Below are 8673 nucleotides of genomic sequence, written 5' to 3' on the forward strand. Positions count from 1 at the left end.
CCTGGGACTGTGGAAGAATCATTTGGTGATCCAGATTGGTCACAGTCATGCAAGAAGAGCTCCATCAGTTCGAAAGGAATGATGTATGGGAGCTAGTTCTTAGACCTTCGCACCAAAATGTTATTGGGACGGTGAGTATTTAGGAACAAAATGGACGAACGAGGAGTCGTTGTTAGGAACAAGGCTCGTCTCGTAGCGAAGGGTTACTGCCAAGAGGAGGGCATAGATTTTTATGAATCCTTCGCACCCGTAGCAAGATACACTACTAGCAAACTACCCTTATAGCGACAGACAAACATTGCGACGGACAAATACGTCGCAATAGGTGACTTTTTGCGACTGAAATAGCAACAAACTTGCGACAAACATATCGCTCTCGTAAAATATTAGATTTAGAGCTATTGCAACAATATTTATGACGATATTGTGACAAACGTACGATGCGATTCATATGTTGTCGAAAAGTAGAACAAAAATGTCTTAGCGAGAAATCTATTTTTTGCGGGAAAACTTGCGACGTATAATATTTCATCGTAGTTACTTTGGTGGAAAATTATTTTTCATTGGTAGCTTTACTAGTTCCGTCGCAAGAATTATTTAGTTTAGTAAATTGTGTAGATGAGTAATTACGACAAACATTTTTATAACGAACTTGCAACATACATAAAAAATAATTTTAATATATATTAAATTTCTGTTATCATTAAGTAAATCAAAATGTATACATGTATAAAGATAGAAAATAATATATATATATATATATATATATATATATATATATATATATATATATATATATATATATATATATATATATATATATATAGAGAGAGAGAGAGAGAGTTAATACCTTCAATGGTCCTCCGAGTATTAGCGATTTACCAGCGGTGGTCATCCGAGTTTTAAATGACCTCCAATGGTCCTCCATGTCTTAAAAAATAATCAATCGTAGTCCTAATTCTTAATAAAAAACCCGAATTTAAAATGACCACGAGACGTCCTAAAAGGACTACGTGTGGTTATTTTTTAAAACATGGAGGACCATTGGAGGTCATTTAAAACTCGGATGACCACAGCTCGTAAATCGCTAATACTCGGAGGACCATTGGAAGTTATGTATATATATATATATATATATATATATATATATATATATATATATATATATATATATATATATATGTTGAAAAAATAGCTTAAAATGGCATGTTAAGTGGCTATTTTGTGGTATAATTATCAGTGGAGTGCACTTCCGATTTGGCTCGGGTCAAAGTGGATTCGGATTCTTCGTATGTAGTGTGACGAAGAGATTGATATATTGTACGCTCAAAACGGATGATGGGTGAATGAGACATTGATTCTCAAAGTAGACCCATTGAGTTTGAAAAATGAAGGGAAAAAGTGAGCTTTTGTCCCACATTGGTTTGGAAAGTGGATTTGCCCCCCTATTTATACAAGAGCTTTTTTGAAGCTTGTAGAGTTGTCTAGCATAGAGGCTCTCTCGCGCGGGGGGGGGGGGGGGGGGGGGTAGGGGAGGAGGTGCAACTCAAATTCCAACCAAAAACGAGAGCGATAATGCTTGATTCAAGCCCGAGCTCGTGTGCGCTGGCACCTGCGGGCACGAATGTCATCCGGAAATTAGTCCGAGCTCGTGTGCGCCGGCACCTGCGGGCACGAATGTTGTCCGGAAATTAGCCCGAGCTCGTGTGCGCCGGCACCTGCGGGCATGAATGTCGTCCGGAAACCCGCCTTGCGGGCTAATTCCAATTTTGAATTGAAACCCATGTTAATGGTTGCTGTTACAAGAAAGTGGAGGGGTGTCCTGCCTATTAAAAGCTATTTAAATCCTCCACCCCTATATAAAAAGGAGTTGGGCAGTAGAGATTTACATACAACAAGAAAGTATCATTTTTTGCCTCAAAACTCTCTGCTTCTACTCTTTCTTAGCCATACTATGTTCACAACCTTGCTTTGTTCGCCGGATTCCTTGTTTGGGTGCTCAAACATTGAATCACAGCAAGTTTTATCCTGGGAAGCCTAGGTCACAAAGCTCCTAGCACTTTTTGGGAGGTGGCAAATAAGGTTTTAAGGAAAGAGTGATCACTTGACTCTTGCTGAAAACCCAACACCAAACACTAGCCAAATTCTCCATCTTTCTTTCCCTATTTTCCAGAAAAAATAATAATCTTATTTTATTAGATTATTATTTGTTTTTCTACCAACGGATTTCCAACAGTCTTAAAACCTTATATCTTGTTTTCCCGTTGGTGGTCTTCTCCGAATTTCCTTGAAGAAAATGGAGCATCCCGTACTGCCAATCGATGGGGAGGATAATGTTGTTGCGGACAACAATGGAGGAAACGACAACAATGTTGCTAATTCCCAAGCTACACCAGTGAACGTTGGTTCACAAGACGGTGGGAGCACTGAGGGATATATTCCCATGACTCGGGTACCTTCGGTACCGAGTGGATCGACTGAAAAGTCGGAGAAGTTCACTAGTGTTGGTTCGAACTTCAAGAGGTGGCAACAAAAGATGTTGTTCTACCTAGCAACTCTCGGCTTGGCAAGGTTCTTGTCCGAGAGTGTTCCTGAGTTGAAGGAACAAGATGCACAATCTGTGATGGCAGTTGGCTATTGGAAGGATTCAGACTTCCTTTGCCGAAACTACATCCTGAACGGATTGTGTGACACACTATATGATGTATATCGAAAGATAAGCACATCAAAAGCGTTGTGAGAAGCTTTGGATCATAAATACCGAAGTGAGGATGCCGACTCAAAGAAATTTGTGGTTGGCCGATTCCTCGACTTCAAAATGGTTGATTCAAAGACCGTGCTAAGTCAGGTAGAAGATTTGCAATTAATCTTTGACGAGATCCATGACGCGGGCATGATACTGAGCGAAGCCTTCCAAGTGGGATCTGTGATCCACTTGCTGCCTCCAGGTTGGAAGGACTTCAAGAACTACCTTAAGCATAAGCGAAAGGAGATGAACCTGGAGGACCTGATCCAGCGACTCAGGATTGAGGAGGGGAACAGGACGAATGATAGGAAAGTTCCTATTGTTGTTGGCGCTAAGGCCAACGTTGTGGAGCATGGTAAAAGCTCCAAGAGGAACAAGAAGGACAAGCGAAAGCTAGGTCCGAAAGGTGGCGTTACCAAGAACAAGTTTCCTGGTGAATGCTACAATTGTGGCAAGCCTGGCCACAGAGCATCTGAATGCAAAGCTCCAAGGAAGAAGAACAAGAGTTCTGAAGCCAATGTTGTTGGAGATAGCAGTCAGAAGGAGGTCGAGGTGGTAATAAGTATTTTATCACGTTTATCGATGATAGCACACGATACTGCTATGTGTATTTGCTAAAGAGCAAAGATGGAGCCGTTGATAAATTCGTTCTTTATAAGAATGAAGTGGAAAACCAACTTAATCGGAGAATTAAGAAGGTTAGAAGCGATAGAGGTGGTGAGTACGAAACACCGATTGGTGACTTCTGTGCAAGTGTAGGTATCATACACGAGTGTACGGCACCTTACTCACCTCAATCGAACGATGTTGCCGAATGAAAGAATCGTACATTGAAAGATATGATGAATGCGATGCTTATAAGATCGGGCCTGCCTCAAGATGCGTGGGGTGAGGCGATTTTGACAAGTAATTACCTTTTGAATAAGGTACCCCGCAAGAAGCTCGATAAGACTCCTTATGAGCTGTGGAATGGTAGGAAACCTTCCTACTAGTACTTGAAAGTGTGGGGGTGTCTTGCCAAAGTTTTGGTGCCAACACCTAAAAAAGTAAAGGTAGGTCCTAAGACGGTGGACTGTATCTTTATTGGCTATGCACATAATAGTAGTGCTTATCGGTTCTTAGTACACGAGTCCCATAATCCGGACGTACATGAGAACACGATAATAGAATCAAGGAATGCATATTTCTTTGAAAGTATATTTCCTTGTAGGTCCAACGAGGGACCAAGTACGTCAAAACGAACATTTGACGAAACTATGGATAATGATAGTGGGGAATCTGAGAAAGAACCCGAGTTCGAGCCGAGACGCAGTAAGCGGGCGAGAGTTGGAAAATCATTCGGTCCTGATTTTCTAACTTGTGTATTAGAACATGAACCTGATTTTCTAACTTGTTTGATAGAGAACGAGTCTCGAATGTATGTAGAAGTCGTGACTTCTACGGAAGGACCAATGTGGAAAGAGGCTATAAAAAGTGAAGTGGATTCTATCCTACAGAATCACACTTGGGAACTTGTTAATTTTCCTTCGGGTAGTAAACCCTTAGGATCCAAGTGGGTCTTTAAAAGGAAGATGAAACCTGATGGTTCCATCGAGAAGTATAAGGCTAGGCTTGTAATCAAGGGTTACAGGCAATGCGAGGGCCTTGATTACTTCGACACGTATTCTCTTGTGACGAGAATAAACTCCATTAGGATTATACTTGCCATAGCCGCGTGAAAACCGCTGTAACACCCCGTGTTACGATCCCTAAAACCAATTAAATCATTTAATCAATTACCCAAAAGAAAGAATTAAATTACAGAAATTAATTAGGAAAAGGCCCACCATAGTCCGTGGGCCCTCATCCCTAAACCCAACCCCTAGTCCTAGAAGGAATAGACCCTAAGTAAGACTCTTAGATATATAAATAGGGAACTTAGAAGGCACCTAGAACCCCCACCACAATAATCTCTCACCACCCAAAGAGTTCCAAGAATTCCCTTAGGAAAAATCAAGAAAGCAAGAAAGCTTAAAGAAAGACCCTTCATAGCCAAGGAATTAATTAAGGCTAAGAGGTAACCCATGTCTCAACAAAACCTATTTTTATAGCTATGATTCCCTTCTTAGGGCTTCCCCCATGTTATTGTGTATCGATGATTCGTGGTTTTATTATTGATTAATTGATGTGGTGATTCCATAGGTGATCTTGATGATGAGAGGATCTTGATAATTATGGTGTTCTTGATGATTGTGTGGCATTCTTGATGATTATGTGATGTTCTTGATAATTGTATGATATTCTTGATGCTTATGTGTTGTTCTTACCAAACCTCGATATAAGAAGATGAGTTGTGTTCTCGTTGATTAAAAAGTGATTAGAACCCTAGGTTGTATCATTGATATCATTCTTGGTATATTGGGTGGGAATTCGCATGTTTGGGTGTTAATTATGTTTAGAAAAGTATGATAGGATACGTGTCGTATGTTTCTTGATTGTGATCCGTTAATTGTCCACGTGTTGTTACCAATTGCGTTTGAAAGTGTCCAAGCATGGTTTCGGGTTCCACAAGGGTTCCCGGGACGTTTTTGTGTTGAAAGGAGTCAGTGGGGGGTAGGTGGGGGTAGGGGACCCGCCACCTACCCGCGGCCGACTTGGGCAGCTCCGGCAGCGGGCAGCTGCCCGCCGGGCACCCGCTGCCTGGAACAGTAACGCTGGCGGGCAGCCGGCGGGTGAGCCCGCTGGAAAATATCCCAACCAGGGATTCCGGCTTCCCCGTTTGATGTTCCCCCGACCCCCGTGGCGTCCCGACGGACCCCTCCTATCGTGCCTATGTCTAGTTTGATGTTCGGATACCGTTCGTAGGTCGAATGAGTCTTGTATATTGCATACTAGTTGAATTGGTATCCCGTTGACCTAGGTATAAGAAGTATGAACCCCTTAGGAGTATTCTTAGTTGTGGATGACCACGCATAGATTTCGTTATGCGTTTCCCCCCTTCTCAATGTGTTAATGTGGGTTGCATGTGCTTGCTATGTGTTATGTGTGCATGTTACCCCGATTTGGTTGAGATCAATCGGGCTATACGGGCAGTCGGATGGGCTGAGAACCATACCGGCTGTTAACCAGGATGGTTAAGATCGGTCAGGTATATAAATATTATGTTGGACAGAGGTCCACTATACGGGCAGTTGAATGGGTTGAGAACCATCCCAACTGTTAACCAGGCCGGTTAAGATCGGTCAGGTATATAAATATTATATAGGACAGAGGTCCACTATACGGGCAGTTGAATGGGTTGAGAACCATCCCAACCGTTAACCAGGCTAGTAGAGACCGGTCAGGTATATAAATATTATATAGAGCTGCGGTTCATCGGTCGGTTGCGATCGACCCCTCCGTATTGTGAGACGGGGCAGGGTGCTGCGGGGCCGTGTCAGAGCTATATGCGCTGACCCTCATGTATGGCATGCGATTGGTCCTATGGCGCTAACAAAGTGTGCTATGTGACAAGATAAGAAGAATTGATGATATGACTGTTATGGAAACATGACCACAGGATTCTTGCTAGTAATACTTAGTTGTGATTGTTGGTTGTGCTTGCCTATAACTGTGCCCTATGTGAGAACTGTATATGCTTGTTATGACTGTTGCTTGTGCCTAGCTCTGCCTGTCGAGTCTATCCCTTTTTTGAAAGCTAGAGTTCGTAGGATATATCTTCATGCTTCAAAATGACTTTTCGTATATCTATATATATGTCTCTATATGTATTGTATTTCAATGCGTTGGAGAGGGTTACCAGCATCTCTCGCTGAACAGATATATTTGGCTTTCAGGCACAGAAGATTAAGTCACTGGAGCGCGCTAGAACTTGGAGCATAGAAGTAGATAGTTCCCCTTTCGGCTTGCGTGCCACGTTTATGCATTTACGCTTTTGAGGAGTATTAGTTAGTTAGCCTGTGCACCTGAGTTCTGTAGCTCAGGTGTGGCATAGCACCCCGAACTCTTGTATTATGTTTTGGGATTTAATAAGGTTCTATATTTATTATATAAGTTTTAAAAAGTCTTGAAAATCTGGGGTGTTACAACCGCTTTCCTAAATGGCGAATTAGATGAGGAAATCTATATGGAACAACCCGAAGGGTTCGTGGTTCCGGGCCAAGAAAAGAAAGTGTGTAAATTGGTTAAATCGTTCTATGGTTTAAAACAAGCGCCTAAGCAGTGGCACGAGAAGTTTGACCATGTGATGTTAACTAACGAGTTTAAAATAAACGAAAGTGACAAATGTGTCTACGTTAAGGAAATGATAGACGGCTACGTCATTCTTTGTTTATATGTCGATGATATTCTCATCGTTGGTAGTAATGATCGGATGATCAAGTCTACCAAAAACATGTTAAATGCGAGATTTGACATGAAGGATATGGGTTTGGCTGATTTAATCCTTGGAATTAGAATCATTAGAAGACCTAATGGTCTTGTGTTGAGCCAATCACATTATATTGACAAAATCCTTGAAAAGTTTAACAAGGATGATGGTCAAATGGCTAGAACACCGTTTGATACAAACATTCATCTAACCAAGAACCACGGAGAAGGTATTTCACAAGTGGAATATGCTCGGGTTATTAGTAGTTTGATGTATCTTATGAGCTGTACTAGGCCGGATATTGCTTATGCGGTTAGTAAACTCAGTAGATTTACGAGTAACTCCGGTGCTATGCACTGGAAGGCAATAGTAAAGGTTATGAGATACTTGAGGTATACTCGTGATCTTGGACTGCACTACAGGAGATATCCCGCTGTACTTGAAGGGTATAGCGACGCGAACTGGATATCTGATATTAAGGACTCTAAGTCCACGAGTGGCTACGTGTTTACACTAGCCGGTGTAGCCGTTACATGGAAATCCTCTAAGAAAACTGTGATAGCTAGATCCACGATGGAATCTGAGCTGATAGCCTTGGACAAAGGTTGTGAAGAGGCTGAATGGCTACGCCATTTTCTAGAGGATATTCCGAATTGGGAAAGACCGGTACCTCCAATATGTGTGCATTGCGATAGTCAAGTCACAATTGGGAGAGTACAGAGTCATATGTATAATGGTAAGTCTAGACATATGCGTCGGAGACATAATACCATTAGACAACTGCTCACAACTGGTGTTGTCTCGATTGACTACGTAAAGTCAAAAGACAATATAGCGGATCCGCTGACCAAAGGGTTAGGCAAAGAAGTTGTGGAGAAGTTGGCACGAGGAATGGGTCTAATGCCCTTGGACTAAAAGGTTCTATAGTGGATACCCGACCTAGCTGGCACCTAGGTTCAATGGGACAACTAAATTATGGAACGGAGCGCGTCACTGTGGGGGTCTCGGACTCCCTACCACTGCTGGTTAAAACAGTGACTCCCTCACGAGGCTAGCATGTTGATGCTTTAATGATTCTTGAGTATGCGGGATACTCGAGAAAGAATCACCTATGTAAGAGAGAAGTGATGGTCGCTTCAAAGGAGAATTGATGGGCAACAATTCTTTAAAAACTCTCATAGAACCAGGAACGGTGACCCACGACCAAAACGGGCACACTCGTGAGAACAAGAGCATGGTTGGGAGGTTCCTGTGTGAGATATGTCATCGTCTACACAAACGGCAGTCGGTTCAAAGACATCGCGTTCTACCGTACAGTCAGTAGAGTAAACATGTCTTCACAAGGGAAGGTTCAAAGGGTATAGTGACTCCCTACCTATCCTATGCAGGAATCGACCGTTTGAACACAGTTGTTTCCGATTTCAAAATACCCTGAAAATCAATTTTTCATTCATGTGGGGGATTGTTGGAAAAAATAGCATAAAATGGCATGTTAAGTGGCTATTTTGTGGTACAATTATCAGTGGCTCAAATTCCAACCAGAAAAGAGAGCGAAAAGTCTTGATTCAAGCCTGAGCTC

At 42.1% G+C, this 8673-nt stretch overlaps 1 long non-coding RNA gene across 1 annotated transcript in view; it reads right to left on the reverse strand.

Annotated features, from left to right (window-relative positions):
- Window positions 1-6572: 6572 nt before the first annotated feature.
- The window catches only part of LOC109182039, a 10388-nt gene continuing 8287 nt past the window's right edge, over window positions 6573-8673 (reverse strand). Inside the window, exon 3 of the long non-coding RNA XR_002054320.1 lies at window positions 6573-6682. This is a non-coding gene — a long non-coding RNA (uncharacterized LOC109182039). The remainder of the gene's footprint in view (window positions 6683-8673) is intronic.

The sequence above is a fragment of the Ipomoea nil genome, unplaced genomic scaffold (genome assembly GCF_001879475.1).
Source record: "Ipomoea nil cultivar Tokyo-kokei standard unplaced genomic scaffold, Asagao_1.1 scaffold1043, whole genome shotgun sequence".
Classification (NCBI taxonomy): Eukaryota; Viridiplantae; Streptophyta; class Magnoliopsida; order Solanales; family Convolvulaceae; genus Ipomoea; species Ipomoea nil.